This window comes from Macaca thibetana, chromosome 14 (assembly GCF_024542745.1).
Source record: "Macaca thibetana thibetana isolate TM-01 chromosome 14, ASM2454274v1, whole genome shotgun sequence".
Taxonomy (NCBI): Eukaryota; Metazoa; Chordata; class Mammalia; order Primates; family Cercopithecidae; genus Macaca; species Macaca thibetana.
The window spans coordinates 49,837,785-49,855,963 of NC_065591.1; the positions used below are offsets into that span (position 1 = coordinate 49,837,785).

General features: G+C 42.7%; 1 protein-coding gene across 2 annotated transcripts in view; it reads right to left on the minus strand.

Annotated features, from left to right (window-relative positions):
• LOC126936607 (uncharacterized) overlaps positions 1-16,283 on the minus strand; it is an 80,970-nt gene extending 64,687 nt beyond the window's left edge. The window contains exons 1-2 of one of the 2 annotated variants that reach the window (XM_050759424.1): positions 16,012-16,283; positions 1,995-2,235 (exon numbers count right to left, since the gene is read on the minus strand). The gene's annotated coding sequence lies outside the window, so the exon portion shown is untranslated. The remainder of the gene's footprint in view (positions 1-1,994; positions 2,236-16,011) is intronic. The other variant, XM_050759425.1, reaches the window with a different exon arrangement.
• Between the last annotated feature and the right edge of the window lie 1,896 nt (positions 16,284-18,179).

Here is an 18,179-nt window from a genome sequence, read left to right on the forward strand (position 1 = left end):
TGCTGTAAGCCTACGCAGCAGCCTTTCTGGCGGCTGCTTGAAGCCGAGGCTGCCAGCAGCCAGCACCAGGATAGTCTGGCCGGCTTTAAACAATAGCCACGTAGTGATAGGTGGTCCATAAAGATGGTCAGGCAGATGGAGGGTTAATGAGTGGGGAGTCTGTTGGCTCAAAGATCACTCTTGTCGCTGGCCTCTGACACTCCTCCACTCTCATTCATCAAACATACTACTGAGCCTGAGTATCTGTTGAGAATCAAGGCTGACTGCTAGCCTCTGGGTTCAGAGAAGAATAAGACCTCATTCATGCCCTGCCTCCAAAATCCCACAGTGCAGCAAAGGAGATAAATTATATCCATTGACAACAACTACAATTATTATTATTATCATTATCATTATTAAACTTTGTTTATACGCTAAGCTTAATTCTAAGTGCTCTTCCTAATTCCCACAATAATTTTATGGAATAGGTGTTATTATTGTGCCCATCTTACAGATGAGAAAGCTATGGCACCGAATGAATAAGTATGTGATGAAGTTATTTCTGACTGTGGCTGGTAGCAGTGGTGGAGGAGGAACCACAGAAGGCTTTATGGAAAGGGTAGGGTTTGGATTGCGTCTGTATGGACAGTGGGGTTTGAAACGTGGAGATCCAGAAAAAGGACATTCAAGGCAGAGAGAACAATGGAGAGAGAAGAGCAAAAATATTATCTGGTGAAGTAAGATACCAAGCTGCACTGAGGATGGCATGAGATTGTCTTTTTTGCCTTCCTATTGGAAAGAAATTCTTTATAAAAAGCCCTTGGCACCCTGGGAAGCACAGGCTCAACTGTGGATGCTGACGCTTCTTCCCTTTCTGTCAAATATTTTTTCTGGGGTCCTTAAAACTGCCTCTGTAATAGCAGTGGTTCCAAGGTGGCCAAGTGCAGAGGTTCAGGGGAAACTCCAGCAGATGCTTCTCTCCTGGCCTGGGCCTGGACATATAAGTCCAGGCCCAGGAAGAGCCAGGCTTCAGCATCAGAGGGTGCCAGTACTGTGGATTATTCCAAGTGCAAGCACATTCAAAAGGCAGACCACCTGTTTCACTTGTCTCTTGGTTTTCATTGCATGCTTCAATGATACATATCATTTCACTACCGCTAATCTGTTTTTAGTATTGTGTTAAGAATTACCTTATCCGCATAGTACTTTAATTAACTAATTTATTTATCTTTAGAGACAGAGTCTTGATCTTTCACCCAGGCTGGAGTGCAATGTTGTGATCATGGCTCACTGCAGCCTGGAACTCCTGGACTTAAGTGATCCTCCGCCTCAGCCTCCCAAGTAGTAGAGATTATAGGCACATACCACCATGCTCAGCTAAGTTTCCTTCCTTCCTTCCTTCCTTCCTTCCTTCCTTTTTCTTTTTCTTTTCTTTTTTTTTTTTGAAACAGTGTCTCGCTATGTTGCCCAGGCTGGTCTCCAACTCTTGACCTCAAACAATCTTCCTGCTCCCAAAGTGCTGGGACTACAGACGTAAGCCACCACGCCTGGCTCAACTTTAAAACAATTGCTGAAAAGGATCTTCTTTCAGAAAATATTCCCTTTTCTCCCACCCCACCCATCCCCGACGTGCACACAGAGCACATCTTTCCATGAGGACATGCATGCAAGGCAAGGGAGAGGGGTCTGAAGATCATGCGAAGAGCCTGCTCTCCGTCCCCTGCTGTAGGGTGGCCAGGGCTGACACACTTAGAATTCAAATGGGCCCACCCTAGACTGGCTAGCTGTCATGGCCTCAGAGCCAAGGAGAAAGTGGTCAGCTGCTGGGTGTGACCTGTACTCCAGGAGTTTGCCAGACAAGTATTACTTGAGTATTTTCTAGAGACCAGATATCAGCCACTCATGAGAGACAGTCTGTGTTGGGCTGTTTTAGCTCTTGCCCAAGAGGGCCATCAGGAGTGGGCGTGGGAGCATAAAGCAGGAAGAAAGGATTAACTTCTCTATCTCATGCTTACCCTGGGCTCCACCTCAAGGAAGCATGGGTCCCCACTCTGGTTTCAGCCACACACTCTCTTGGCAGCCTTCAGAAATGTACAAGGCTTCCAAAGAGCAGCCTCTTTCAAGGAACTTCTCAGCCCTGGCTTAGTTCTAGGGGAGGAGGTGAGCCTGGGCAGGGTGTGCCAGGGCTGTTCTCCTGCTCCTTCAGCTCCCCTGAGGTGGCCTCTACTTAGGATGTCCTCATGCTCCTGGGGATTCCTGAAACAACCACAGGATTCGAGGATGTGGGGCTGTGGTCATTGCCCTCTCACTCTTTACATGTTTATGACCAGACATCTCAGATTCTCTGAACTCAGGCTCAATTTCAAAAGCTTCATACCTTTTCTCCCAATATAATAATATTAACTAGCCTTCATGGAGTGTTGTCCAGGTACCTGATGCTGCTCTAAGAATTTTACATATATTATCTAATTTAATTCTCACCCAATCTTAAGGTCTGTAAGATGAGATGCACCCATGTCCTGGGGCTAGTCCATGCCTATCCTTCCCCACATTTAACAGAGATTTAATTAAGGATAAAGATCAAATGACAGACAGACTGAACAAATGAATGAATGATAGGAGGAAAGAAAGAAGGTCGCCAAGAACATGAAAAGAACCACTGAGCTGAAAGTGAAAGAAACACTCAGCCACTTACTAGTTGGGAGTGACTTTGAGCAAAATCTGTAAGCCTTAGTTTTCCCTTTGTAAAAAGGAGTTACTGGCACTAGAGTAAAGGAAGGTATAAGTTGTGAAAGTACTTTAATTTGTTTATAGTAAGTGCTCACTTGTTGTTAAATGCATATATATATATATATTTTACCTATTACAGGGACAGATTCCACTTTTCTGTATGGCCTGTCTTGGGGAGGGCATCAGAATTCTTGGAAGCAATATAAACATTCTGATGTCTCCTTACACAAATAGAATTAGAACCACAGCTTTTGATTATTTTTTAAAATGTCTGTCCAGTCTGTGCTTGATCACCTTCAGTAACAGGGAGGTCACTACTTCTTGAGACATTTTAATCCATGGTTATGTCACACAGTCTTCATGGTTGACCAGTTGCTCTTTGCATTGTGCTGTCCTGACTGCCTCACTAGACAAGAAACAGAGCTTTCTTGTCCTGGGCTTCAGCTCTTCTCAAATTGGAATGGAAAAGTATAGATTCATAGAATGTCAGAGTTTAAAGAGACTTAGAAACCCCCTATTCTGGGTCTTTAATTCACAGGAAACCAGGCAATCTCTATGCGAGAGACAGCATTTCAATTGGTTGGCAAGTGGAAAATTCTTTATTCAGCCTTTGTCCAGAGTGTTGTACTGAATAATTTCTCCTTGGAATATATTAAGAGGAAAGGCACTTTGGCTTCATATGTATGTACAAGATGCCTATTTCAGAAATGAATTATTTCTCCTAAAACATGTTCTATGGTGATTGTGGTAGATTGTTGCAGTAATGGATTTGAATTGTTCACATCATCCTATACACCCTTGGGAAGTGCCCTTTATACTATTCTGGAGGCTATGTGACTTGCTTCGGCCATTGTGATGCAAGAGGAAACTTGAGACGTGTTTGTGCATTGAGACATCCTTTCTTACTTCTCCCATAACCCCATGGCTGCCTTCTCTAGCTTGATGAATGTTGCTCCGTGGCCCCACCAATAGCCAGCTAATCCCCAGAAACAGAGCCACCTCACTGACTGGCAGTTAACTGCAGATACTTGAGTGAACCCATTTGAGACTAGCAGAAGAACTGCCCAGCTGAGCCCAGACCAAATTAGCAACCCTCAGAGTCATCAGCTAAATAAATGGTTATTGGTTTAAGCTAAATAAATGGTTGTTGGTTTAAGCCACTAAAGTTTGGGATGGTTTTTTATGCAGTCCTCCTCCAAATAAAAGCATATGGATCATTTCTCTAACTAGCCTGTCAGCTCAGAACAACCTCGTAACTGACAAAACCACTGGTCACAAAGTTTAAAGCTAAACAAGGAAGAGTTCTTTTACTTGAGCTTTTACTTGAGTTTTTACTCTTCAGTTAGTAAAAATTTAACAACCATGTTAAATGCATCATTTAACAACAAGGATATATTCCGAGAAATGCATCAGTAGGTGAGGTGATTTTATCATGGTAGGAATGTCATAGAATGTACTTAGACAAACCTAAATGGTATAGGCTACTACACACCTAGGCTATACGGTATGGCCTATGCTCCTGGGCTACAAACCTGTAGAGCCTGTTACCATACTGAATACTATAAGCAATTGTAACACAATGGTAAGTTTTGTGTACCTAAATATATCTCAACATAGAAAAGGTAGAGTAAAAAATACAGTACTCTAATCTTATGGGACCACCATTGTATATGTGGTCCATCATTGACCAAACTGCGGTTATTCAATACATGACAGTACATGTCTATTCTGAGGTCCTGAGATCTTGCTGAAGGTCACAGAGCCAGCTGGTCATCAGAGAAATCAGAATTTAAACCCAAGTAGGCCTGGTTCCAAAGTTTACACTCTAATCTTTTAAGGGAAGCCTACCAGATCTTTCTTCAGGGCCTTTATCTCCATAGAGCCTATGGGCTGTGCTCCTGACTTCCTTATGAAGCCTACTTTGCTACCACCACACAAGACTGGGACCCACCGTGATGGAGCTGTCACAGAAGGAAGGGGAAGAAGGAAATTATGCCATACTCTGCACTAATAATTATAATCACTAACACTGACCTCTACCACTAACTATGTGCTAGACATTCTTCTAGCCCCCTACGTGTATTATCTGATTGAACCCTCACCACAGTCAACTATAGGTATTACTAACCCCGTTTTACAAATATTTAACTAAAATGGCCCAGTAAATAAAGAGCAAGAATTTAAACCCAGGTCAACTGGCATTGGAGCCAAGATGTTCACTTCTGTGCTGTGCTGCTTCTTGACAGTGATCCTGGGGTTAGGAGATTTACTTAGGTGGGCTTCGGAAAACCAGGTAGTTGGAAAATCTGCAAGGTTATTTACAGATACTGGAGCCAATGCTTCCTGCTCTGCGCCTGGGTTGCTTAGGGCAATGGAGAGTTTATTGCTTTTTTCTGTTCATTGTTTTTTAAATGGTCTCTGTATGTTCTAAAGACTGCTCCCCAAAGGCCGGAAGAGAAAACACAGTGGCCAGTCCTTGGTCCTCAGAACCCCATAAAAGAATACAAGCATATCTCAACATATTTTTATCACTGTGGCAGTCGCTGTGCTAGGTCACCCCCGTATGGTGTATTAGTTAGCATGTTCCTTGCCACTACCTTGAGACATCAGTGTGCTATCCCCATTTTACAGATCAAATTAATAATATACCTCAATTGATAGAACTCTGGATAAACCGTATTTTCATGTAATTGGTACTTTTCCAGGGTTGCAAAATAATTTAGCTCAGTAAACATTTTTCCAACAATTTTGTTTGCTTCATTCATTTACTTAGCAAACCCTTTTCCACAGAGGTAAAATCCCATTAATAGAAAACTCTAGGGATATCCAAATTGTTTTCTTGACAGAAATTCTGATAAGATGAGTAAGTGACTGCAATTCTTGTTACCAACCTGTGAGATTCTGTAATGTAAACAGGTGAAATGTCTTGGTCACAGAGTTCCACCGCCAGTTGAGTGAGTGGACCCTTTAACATCTGTGATTTACCATATGGATTCTCTAACCCCACCCCCAGAGTGTCTTCATTTTCTTGTTGCCCTTCAAGTTCTGTTGGTTTTGTTCAGATGTTTTTAATGAGTTTGTCCTGCGGCAGCCAGGGAATGGCTAACAAGTCTTCTGGGCCCTTAAAAACCCATTAGAATGTTATTTCTTACAAAGTGAAAAACTAACCTCATGCCAGATGCAAATAGGGCTCAAGCCATCAGAAATAAAATTTGATTCTGAAGGAAAATTCCACTGAGACATGAAAGTTCTTCAGCTTGGGGAAAATAGTCTTTGATGTCTAGTCTGACTCGGCAGTCTAATATGATTATTAAGAGCATGAGTGTTGCAGAAGTTGGAATGGGTTCAAACCCAGTCTCTTTTCTTTTATATACTAGCTCAGTGATCTAGGGCATGTTGCTTAACCTCTCTGTGTTTCAATGATCTCACCTGAAAGACCTAGGAATAAAAATAATACCACATAAAACTATTGTAGGATTAAATAAGAAATTATAGGTATAGCAATTAAGATTATATTCAAGTATAATTACAAAAGCAACAGAAAAGTAACTTGAATTAGTAGAGGCTTATTCCTCCCTCATTTAAAATAATTTTAAAGATTGGCAATCCAGTATTGACAAGGCAGTTCCACAGTTGTCAGGAGTCTAAGGCTACCTCTACTTTTCTACTGCACCATTTTTAGCACTGGCTTTCATTCTCAAGGTCACCTCATGCACCTCATGGTTCAAAATGGCTGCCAGGTACCAACTCTCAGTCCACATTCTAGACCAGAAGCAGAAAGAAAGGTGGAGGGACAGAGGACATGAAGTCATATCTCTCACATGGTTATTTCAGGACATTTCCTGGTAGTTCCAACCAACACTTCCTTAGATCTTTTGGGTCCTCCTTAACTGCCAAGGAAATTGGGAAATGATGATCTGTGGTTAGACATTCGCTACTCACAGTTAAAACTTGGGATTTTGTTTGTAAAGAAGGGGAGAATGGAAGTGGATAGTTAACTAGCAGTCTTAGCTGTACCACTCAAAGTACTTAAAACAGTGCGTGTTACATACTTAGCTGTAAATCTGTGCCTGAAATAGGAGGTAGCCTCTGTATTGAATTGAACACAGCCTTTGGAGTTCAGCAGACTTGAATTAAACCCTACCTCCATCCCTAACTGGGGATGACATCGTAAGCAACTTATTGAATTTACCGATGAGCCTCAGCATTCTTGGTTATCAAATGTAGTTGTATATATTGGCCTTTTAGGATTTCTGGGAAAATAAAGTGAGAATGAGTATTTAAAGGGCCTGGCACATAGTAGATGTTTAGTAAATGTAAGTTCCCCTCTCTATGTCACCCCATTAAGGCTTAGACTTTCAGTGCAAAACAAGGATCAGAAGAATAATCCCCACCCTGACCTGGGAAGTGGTCAGAAACCTCCCAGAAAATAAAGCCATGCTTTGCCTCTCAGCTGCCTGCTCTCTGCCCACAAAGTGCTAAAGTCAGTGAAGCCAACCCTGTAATCAAACAATACCAGATACTTTAATTATAGTTTTTTTGCCATGATCTGAATCACTGTTTTCGTGTGCATTGCTGTGAATTAATCTCATAACAGTGGAACAGTGGTGTTAATTCCTTGATGCATAAAGAAGTGTTTTAGCTATGGAGATATTCCACAGAGAAGGGAATGGCATTCACATTTAATTAGCTCCTACTCTCTGCCAGGCACTGAGCTGAGTGCTTTGTAAACCTTATGTCATTTTTTTTTCACAATAACTCTGTTTGATAGCTATTACCCTCCCATTTTATAAGCGAAAGCAGAGAGACTCAGAAATGTTAAGCAACCTGGCCAATGGCACAGTTTGTGCAAATCCCAGACCTGAGATTTGAACCTGTTTGTCTAATTCCAAAGCTCATGCTCTTGTCATCATATCCTGCTATTTTGCTGCCTTCTCAGACCCCAGACCAACCCGTCTTTAGAACTGGACTATTGTGGCTGGGCGCAGTGGCTCACACCAGTAATCCTAGCACTTTGTGAGGCTATGGTGGGCGGATCACCTAAGGTCAGGAGTTTGAGACCAGCCATGCTGGCCAGCATGGCAAAACCCCGTCTCTACTAAAAATACCAAAATTAACTAGCCATGGTGGCATGTGCCTGTAGTCCCAGCTACTTGGGAGGCTGAGGCAGGAGAATCACTTGAATCCAGGAGGCGGAGGTTGCAGTGAGCCAAGATCATGTCTGTGCACTCCAGCCTGGGCAACAGAGTGAGACTCTGTCTCAAAAAAAAAAAAAAAGAATTGGACTATGGAGCTAGCTGGTAGAAGAAAGAAAAGAAGACTGGGCTGCAATTTGGCTCAGTTCTTCTGAGTCCTGGTTCTGATCTCACAGCTCAGAGACCTCTGGTGAGATATTGTCTCTGGGGCTTCATTTTTCTTGTCTGTAAAATAGTTGGCATTGGGATTTAATGGGATGGTCTGTGATCTCCCTTGAACATCTGAGAGTCAACAATTATAGAGGGAAGGTATCCAGCCTCATATCTGTAAGTTCCAGTAAATATTCTCAACTATACCTGACTTGTTGAAAATAAAGAAAAAATAAGATGTAGTCTCTATCTTAGGAAAGCTAAAGTGAAGTTAGGAGAAAGAGCAGCAGATTTTATGTAAATATATGAAAATACTTGGAGGTGCTTTCCAGAAAATAAATCCATCCTAAGGTCTATGTCAGAGGGTAGTAGGCTTCTTGTCCCTGTCAGAGATCCTATACATATGGCTGGATCGCCATATAATAATGGTGCTATTACAATATTGAGCTTTTAGGCAAAAGGATATCTGAGACCAAACACCCACCTAAAACATGGTCATTAGAATAGAACGAGAAGATACAGACATAGCCAAATTGAAAGTCCCCGTTCTGTCTTTCCCCCAATTCCAGTCCCTAGTGGCAACAAATATAGTGGACTTCCCTCCAAATCCCTTTTCAAGATACTGTCCTACTAATCACATGTCCTGAAATTTCTATTCAGCATGACCATCTTTCCATGGTGACTCCTGAATGACTGACTTCATTCCTTTTACCAGCGACACGGTGTTCCACAAATGAAGGGGACAAAGTTCATTACTACAGATATATTTTATGCATCCTGTTCTTTGCTCATTCCTCTATCTCACCCTTATCTGCTAAAGATATTTTTAAAATTATTGGCTCAGATTAATTTTTAAGCTTATTTATGGTGCTGTTTTCTTAAACATCCACATACAGCTTTAAAAATAGACATGGTCACTTTTGTCAGCATTTTCTCTTCTGACTTTGAACTTTGATAACTTGTTTCAGAAAATATCCTTCTGTCTTCTATATGTCTGTGGATTGAGTTTTAGCTGATACACTTGGGCTTGGCTGGGCTTTGCTTTAAGCTGTAGCTTGGGATCAGTTCTGCTCCAGGTGGCCCTTGTCCTCCTGGGATCAGTGAACTAGCTGGGCATGTTATCTTCATCGTGACTGTTGATGCACAAAATGCTTTATGTATTTGCTCATGTCGTGCCTACTAACATTCTACTGGAAAGCAAGTAGCAGGGCCAACCCCAGAGACCTGGGGTAGAGGATATTTAGATCCCACTGGGAAAAGAGAGAAATAAATATCACATGCCCATGATTTTTAAACAATAATTTCATATTCTTTAGTTGTTTTATAGTTTTATTTTGTATAGATCTTTATCTGTATTGATTTATACATGCAAGTGTATATGTATATGTGCACATTAGAGATCTAATGTTAAACAAGGGAGTGAGCATAAGATATGGTGTCAGGATGTGGGAAGTGAGCCACAGCATCCTCTGCTAATGATGGAGAATGATGAAACCACTAGATCACCACTTTCCAAACTGGAAGGCTGGTGCTCCATGGGGAGGGGTTTATTTGGAATTTACAGTTCATTGATCATAGAATATATGATGTGGGTTTAGGTATGGGAGAGCTTATCAAATTAAGATGCCTATATTAGATTAGTTTTAGGGCTTTGGTTAATGGTGGACAGTCTTACCCAGGTTTTAACCCTGACAAAACAAGCACTTTTTTTTTTTTTATAGAAAACCTGCAGGAAGGCAGTGGTAATAGACAAGGAATAATTTCAGGTTCAAATATAGGATATAAAAAAGCAAAAAAGAGACAATCAGACATGCTGAGGTACAGTTTTCTTCATTGTGTCTGTCCTGGGAAGAATGACAATGCACCCTCCCTTCCCTTCTACTCCAGGCTTCAGGTGTGAGGAGGCTGCTGAATATCTGTGAGCAGGACAGAACAAAGTATGGGGCTTTCCTTCAAGCCTACAGACTTGAAATATTCATTCAACACTTATTTACTAGGGAAGCTAATCACTACAGGGTAAACAGTGAAGAGTGAAGACTACCAGGGGTGGGGCTCTGCTTCTCTACCACACTGAACTATTCCACCTGGCCGCAAATGTGCATACCTCCCTTAGCAAAATGAAGCCCCCCAGCTAACCAAACCCACTATTCTCAGGATGCTATTCAGCACAGGTCTTTGGGAAAGGTCCTACACTTTACTGAGAGGCTTATCAAATATTTTGTTTTCGAGGTATCCTAACGTATATCTGTCTCACTGCTGCCCCCTGCAGATTGCTATCCAATTCAACAGCTCTCTAGAGTACAACACAGCCACTGACCTATTGCCCTAGAAAGAGGGAAGCCTCAGAAGTCTGAGAAATCAGCTACAGTTGCCTTCTAACTTGGGCTAATGCTAGGGTTTACTCTATTAAACAACACAGTGGCTGTCTGTGGCAGGAGCCTAACAAAATGGTAATAGAATATATGGGTGTTTCCTCCAGCTTAGAGACCCGGTTTACTTACTTTTCCTGTGTGATTCTATGTGCCCCATCCCTGTTCAGTGCCTCCATGCAAAGTCAAAGCCAGCAGGAAATCTTCCTGGGAATGTTACCATTTATTTCTCTTTTTTATATAGCTTATCTTTGGGGAAATGCAGAAAGATTGCAGAAATAAAGTATCTTGTCATGGGGGATTTTGTGGAGCAGGGCTTGTCAGTCTTGAAGTCTTAAAGAGTTTAGGCATGCACTTCCAAGAGTGTGTGCCAGGCCTCATATCTTCTCTGTATAGCTCTGTGCCTTTCAATCATACATAGTATTCTCTTTGAGAGGACTTCTCTCCAATACAATTTTCTTGATTTCCCTCCATTTCTCAAAACCTTTTAGCATTCCGTTTGGTACCCCTTGAAGACTGGCATCTTGGGCAACTTCCTACTGATCTATTTCTCCATTGCTTGAGGTGGAACCTTACAGGGTTGTCAGGGCCTCTGTAGCCAAAGTTTCTACCCTTTCAGCATCCTTGTGAAGGCTCAAAAGGAGCCCTGTGATTAGAATTGGGGTGGACAGGGAAATCATAGAGGTCTCAGCATTCAACCATTTTTGCTGAGTTCTCTCAGTATCCCAGCTGGGAGAGGAGCCCCTCAGGACCGAAAGCTTGGCATACGCAGTGTCCCGTGGTAAATGCACAGTGCAGTCCATCACAAATTTGTTCCCTTTATTGAGAAGAGTAAGTGATCTAATACTTTTCATGTGGCTGTGGAAGTGCTTAACTGTGACACTTTGTAAACAGACTAACTGGCTGAAATAAGAGAAGCAAAGGATTCCTTCTAGTTTAGCAAGCGGCTATATTTGGAATTATGGATTTATCGATAAAGGCACTGCCTTAATATTCTGTCTTCTGGATTCCATTTAAATCGTTTTTTCTTGACCCACAATTATTTGCTTTGATCAAGTATTGGTCAGGATACTCTTAGTTGCAAATGACAGAAACCTAACCCCTGCCAACTTGAGCAGAGAAGAGAATTTAAGTGGGGCTAGACTCAGAGACTCCAGGGTCTCCCACAACACCATCAGCACTTTTCCTACCCTTCCCTGCCATGCCTTCCCTCCCCCTTTGAATTGGCTCAGCTCCTCTGTGAGTTGGTTCTATTCTTTCCTCCTCCAGCTTGGCTTCCTCCGTGTAGCCAGGAATGGTGGTGGTGTCGGCTGACATTGCTGAAGACAGCTGGAGGCTTACAGCACCTCGGCCAACACCAGAAAGAAAAGAAAATTTTTCTTTCTAAAGTTTGCATACCAAATCCCAAAGAAGGTTTCTAAGTTGCCCTGCTTGAGATGGACTCTCATCTTCAAAGGGTTGCTTCAGAGCCTTAGGTGAATATTTATCTGGATGCTTTAAAAAGTGCCAATACCTGAGCCCTGTGCCCAGAGATTCTGATTCAATTGGTCTATGTGGAGCTTGGCTTTGTGTAAATGATTCTAATGGGTAGTCAAGAGCAAGAACCACTGCTTTAGACTCATTTGTTCACTTATTCCTCAAAAAACCCCACACATTTTTGAACTCCACCCCTGTGCTAGGCAGTATACTAGGTACTGATAGAGCAGTGAACGAGAGAGATAAAAGCATTCTCCTAAAGTTCACACACTACAGGGGAATACAGGCAATGTGCTCATTAATAAATAAATGGTGCTAGCAAATAAATAAGTGTCATCCAGAGAATTAAAACAGGACCAATGTTTGCATGATGGGATGGAGCCAGTCCTGAGCAACTTGGAGGGAAGAGTATTCTGGGCAGAGGGAACAGCTATTGCAAAGGCTGAGAGGCACAAACAGGCTTAACCTATCCCAGGAATGGAAAAAGGCCAACGTGGCTGAAATACGATGAATGAAGGAAAGAGTGACATGGGATGAGGTCAGAGAGACCGAGAGCAGCCAGCTGCCATGAGGCTTAGTAAGCCAGGCTGAGGGAAGTGGATTTCATTCTATAGGCAATGGATTATTGGCAGATATGAAGGACTGATGGGATTTGATTTATATTTTTAAATGTTTATTCTGGCTGCTGTGTGGAAAAAGGACTAGAAGGGTAAGAGAGGAAGCAGGTGGACCAAGTAGGAGACAAATGCAAATGTCCAGATGAAAAATGCTGTTTGCTTGTACTAGGTTGATTTTGGGGAGAAGTGAATGGATCCTGGCTAAGTTTGTGCAGTTGAGTTGACAGGACACTAGAATGTAAGCCCCTTTGTTATTCTTTTGATATCCCCAATATCTAGAGTGGGGATAAGGGGGTAATGTATATGAGCCAGTAAGTGCTCCAGAAATCCTTGTTAAATTAATAAAACCAGAGTCCAGAGGCATGAGGATGGAGGAGAAGGAATGGAAATAAAACTCTGAGCCTGCATAGCCAAAGAACAGACTCCTCTGATGGAGGCCTGTGCCCAGCACAGTGCTAACACATAGAAAAGAGGAGTGGAGGGGGACACAAGTGCTAGCTGGAGGAAAGTGTATTTAGTGCCTCTGAAGCTTGTCTAGGAAGCAAAAATATACAGGAGAGAGATCCAGAAAAGGCTTTCAGCTCTGCTCCCAGGCAAGAGGTTTGACAGAAGGAGACACCGCATCATCATCACAGTAATGAGATTTAACAACTCTACTAGTCCAAGTATAACTAGTACAACCAGTCAAGAGAGCTTAGTGAAACTAAGTAGGGATATATCCTGTGATCCAGTAATCCTAGTCTTTACCCTGTTACCCAGAAATCCTAGCCTTAGTTCATTTTTTAGAAAAATTCTTATGTGAGTCTAACTGGGACCCTGAACAAGGATGTCTGTCATGATAAAGCTCAGAGTAGAGTGAAGACAATACAAGAGTCCATCAGTGGAAAACTGGATACATAAAATGAAGTAGATGTTATGAAATAATATGCAGTTGTTAGGAGCATCAAACTCTGTATGTACAGAACAGCATGGGAGACTAAAAACATAGCGTTGAAAGAAAAACATATGAGAACACCATAGATTAAACATAGAATAATACCAATATGTCGATTAAAAACATATACACTAATGGCATATTTACAAGGAAACGTGCATATTTAAGGGCATATGTCAAGCACATTAGAGTAGATATCAATGAGGATAGGGAATAGGTGTAGAATTAGGGATTATGGTAGGAAGAATAACAACCTTCCTCCAAAGATGTCCACGTCTTAATTCCCAGAACCTGTGAATCTGTTTTGTTACATGACAAGTGGGAATTAAGGTTACAGATGGGATTAAAGTTGCTAATCAGCAGACAGAGAGCATATCCTGGGTTATCCAGGCGAGTTCAATGTAATCACAAAGGTCCTTAAAAATGGAAGAGGGAAACAGGAGTCAAAGGAAGATATGACTAAGAGAAGGCAGTGTAAGTGGGACTAGGCCCGAAGTTACTGGCTTTGAAGTTGGAGGAAGGAGCCATGAGCTAAAGAAAGTGGGAAGTTTCTAGAATCTGGAAAAGGCAAAGAAACAGATCGTCTCCTACAGCCTCCACAGAAGGAATGCACACTGCCAACACCGTCACCTTACCCCAGACCATCTCCTAGAGCCTCCACAGAGGAGTGCACCTGCCAATACTTTCATCTTATCCCAGTGAGATTTGAGTTGGACTTCCCATCTATAAAACTGTAAAGTAATATGTTTGTGTTGCTTTGAGCCACTCAGTTTGTTGTAATTTGTTACAGAAGCAATGGGAAACTCATACAAGGGTAGAGGGAGTCACAGGGACTGATGGGGTAACCAACATGCCATGAACCGAGGAGTCTGAATAACTCAGCTCTCCTCATCTAAGATTCAAAACAACAGCAGCAGCAGCAGCAACAACAACAACAATGTTCAAATTGAAGGGAGAGAACAAGAAAAGAAACACTCTCAAAATATAAAACCAGATTCCATGGAAAACCACATACCTGAAACTGAGCATTCATTGTGTTCTAAAGACCAAAGTAAGAACCTTATAAGCATGATCTCTTTGTTGGTTCTTGGAGGACGGGGTACTGGGACTGGCTTTCTGGTGCAGGGGAATGATTGATAATAATGATGATAATCCCACAAAGCCTGTGCTTGTCTCCCCCTCCAGTGAACATCATTGTCCACATCTTTAAACCTGCAGAGAGAGCCCTTCCTACTTCTCTTCTCTCCCCCTTGTCTCTAGCCTCAACCCTTGTTTCTGACTCACTCACAGCACCAAGCACAGCACCTGGGGCACAGTGAATCGAGATCTCATGTAGAGCTGAGCCCATTTTGATGCTTAGGAAAGCTTCCGACTATCCTGTTGCCCACCACATCCCAGAGATTTTGTATCAGCGAGTCCATTCATAAAAGAACCCTGGGACTTTCATGAGCTATTTCTTCTAAACAACTTAGAGCAACCCTCAGGGCCCTAGTGTGATGTTTGTGTGTCTAATTTCCGTGAGCTATTGATAAGAGCCCACTCCAGCCAGCTAGTTGTCAGCCTCTACTCCAAGGGCCTGGAAAATGTACTATTTGCAATTACTTGAAAAGAAACTAATTAGCTCTAAGGAGGAAACCATAGGTAGAAATGACTAAAATCAGCTGTTCAACTGTGCTTGGCAAAAAATTAAAAGGAGTAGGTAATGATACCTCACATTTGTTTTATTTGAAAGAAAAGTAGGAAGAAGGGGGACCTAGGTAGAAGGGGTTTCCGTGGCATTTTCCCTGTAGGGACAGGCCTCTGAGCACAAGCAGTGTCAGCCTACCTGTCAGGAGGATGAGGGTTGTGACGTGTCCTTGAATGCTACGTTTGAACTTCGTTCAGTGTCAGGCAAAGGAAGGTATTTGAAAGGAGGAGTGATGGTCAGCTCAGGACTCTCTAAGTGTGTGTTGCTCTTCAATATAAGTGTTGGACTTCTGCATTTGGTAAATAAGTTATGTGTTCTCTTTTAGAAGTAGCCATCGTGAATCATTTTTCAAAACAAATTTAAAAAACACAATATTACCATTTCTTAAAGCCTGGCACTTGCCTGGTATGCAGCAAGCAAATGGTAGCAGTGAAATTAGGGGTCAGCACCCTGGCCATGGTGCGGAAGCCACCTCGGATGAGAGAGGATTGCAACAATATGGAGGAGAGATGAAGAGGCAACAGCAAGAGAGCAGAGAAAAAATGCTTCCGACATGAGTCAGAGCAGTAACAATTCAATAATAATAACACTGGAACTGGACATTTATCAAGTGTTTGCCATATGCCATGCTTTACATGCATTCTCTACTGTTATTTCCATTTTACTCTTAAGAAAGCTGAAATTTAAGTACTTGTCCAAGGTCACATGGCTCCTAAGTGGTAAGGCGACTGTTCTGAGTGCAGAAGAAGACTCTGAGCAAAGGATTTGGGTGTCAGTTCATTTGCGAGGTGACTCCATGAAATAACCAGTAAAGATGAGAAACATGAAATACAGAATGGAAAGAAGATAAACGTTGAGTTATCCAGCTACTTACCATGATGAGCAACTGGAGCTCTGTCTTGCTGGGGAACTCTCTGAGACAGAGCAAAACACTCTTGAGTTACTATTCCATCCTAGAGGCAAGAACACTACGGTGTTAATCTATAGATCCCTTATCTGCCACTGGTTGATGCTGTTTCAGGGACATTAACCCTCCACCCTTCCTGCTTATCCTGTGCTCAGGCTGCTTATGCTCCACAGGTGCTTGCTATAAGCAGATCTCAGCACCAGAGAACCAAGGTCACCATCAGTATCTGCTACAATGATCCCACATCCAGTTTGCCTGGACAGTCTCAGTTTATGTCTATTGTCTGGGAATAATTATTAATTTCCTTTTTACTCTCAGAAGTGTCCTGCTTTGGATCATGATTTATATGGCCACTCCTGTAAGAAAAGGAACAGATTTTCAAATCCTGCTTCATGTGGTGCCAGAATCTCTGCTTTTTGCCTCTTTCTCATCCTCTGTGAGTGCAATTGTGGCTTTCCTCATCAGGTGTTCGGCAGTAGCCCTGGGTGAGGTAGGAGGATGTGGGTCCTGGACGACACATGACTGCTCTCCAGAACCTAGAGCACTTCTCCAGGTAAGTCCTGGGTCACCATATCAGCATTGCATGTGGTGCTGATTAACACACAGCTTCCTGGGTCCTTTCCTTAACCTACTGAATCCAAATCTCTGGGGCTTAGGCCAGGTGATCTGCATTTTTAGCAATCTCTCTGGCTAATTCTTCTGCACAGTAAAGTTTGAAAACTACAGGGCTAGCAAAGGGAGACAATGAGTGTTAGCATTTTTTTTTTTTTTTTTTTTTAAAGCAGCCAAGTGGGGTGGTTTATAGCAGGGCCTCTGAGCTGGCTTGCCTTGTTCAAATCCCAGCTCTGTCTCTTACGGCTAAGTGATCTTGTGCAAGTTACTGAACTTATGTGTTTCTCATTGAAAAAACAGGGATAATAATAGCATCTACTGTAACAGGGCTGTTATGAGGATTAGAGAAGTTAATCTATACAAAGCCCTTAGAACAGTGCTGGGCACGTAGCAAACACTTGAAAATGTTAGTTAGTGTTATTACCTACTTTTAGCATTATGCCAGTGATCTTACCTAGGCTGTGGTATTAATCCTCAGAACAGCCACACAAGGAAGGCATTATAAAGGATTTGGGGTAAATAACTGATGTCAGCTGCAGGGTTAAAACACAAATTGCGGGGTGGGGGTGAGGGGTGGGCTGAGACATGATCCCAAACCTTTTACCTCTACCTCTGAAGTCCCGGCTGTCTCTCTGATATCAAGCTGCCCTTGGCAGTCTCATTCCCTGTATCCACTGTGGCATCCAGTTTTTTGCCCCAATCCTTGGGCCCACCAGGGACTTCTGGGCATGGGGAGGAGGGAAGCAGCATATTGGTAGCATTTACCTGCTGCATCCAGTCCGCCTTGGCTGGGCTGGAGCTGCTCTCTGGGATCTGGTTAGCAGCTAATGATCAGTGGGCTCTGGCTATAATGATCGGATTAGCTGCGCTTTAATCACTGTCTATTGTTTCAGCAGGGAGAGAATTTCACAGCTCATTGACTGCTCTGACTCCTAATCTACACAGAGGAAACAATGTTGCAGCTCATCAAATGCAATCAGCTGCTAATTGAAAGGAAATGGAATTTTACAATTACAGGCCACCTTTCAGTGCTCAGGATTTCTAAGCACTTCTCCCCACCCTCCTTTGCCAGCTCAGCACTGGCAGGAGCACTTGACAACCTGCTAGAGACTTCCCTAAAAGCTGCATTTAGGACCTGGCCCATTTCTCCCCAGCTCCAGAGCAGCAGCAAAGGGAAGCAGCGTCCTCGCCAATTCCTGGGCTGTCCTTCAAGGCTCAGTGCAAGGAAAAACACCCGGGTTGGACACCAGGCGAGCTGAGTGCTGGTCCTTGTTCACCTTCCCCCACGCCTTGTGGCAGTGTGACCTTGGCATGCCCCCCTTTCCCTCTGTGCCCCACTCCCTTTCTCGCTAAAATCAAGAAGCTGAATTTGATGACCTCTTGGTTCTTATCAGCTCTGATGATTCTGTTTGTCCTGTTCTTGCCACTATCCTCATCCAATGGAAGACATCTAAATTGACACCCTCTTTCTTGCCCAGTTATCTGCTGTTCCAAATGCTTCCAGGGTGACTGTCTTAGGTCTC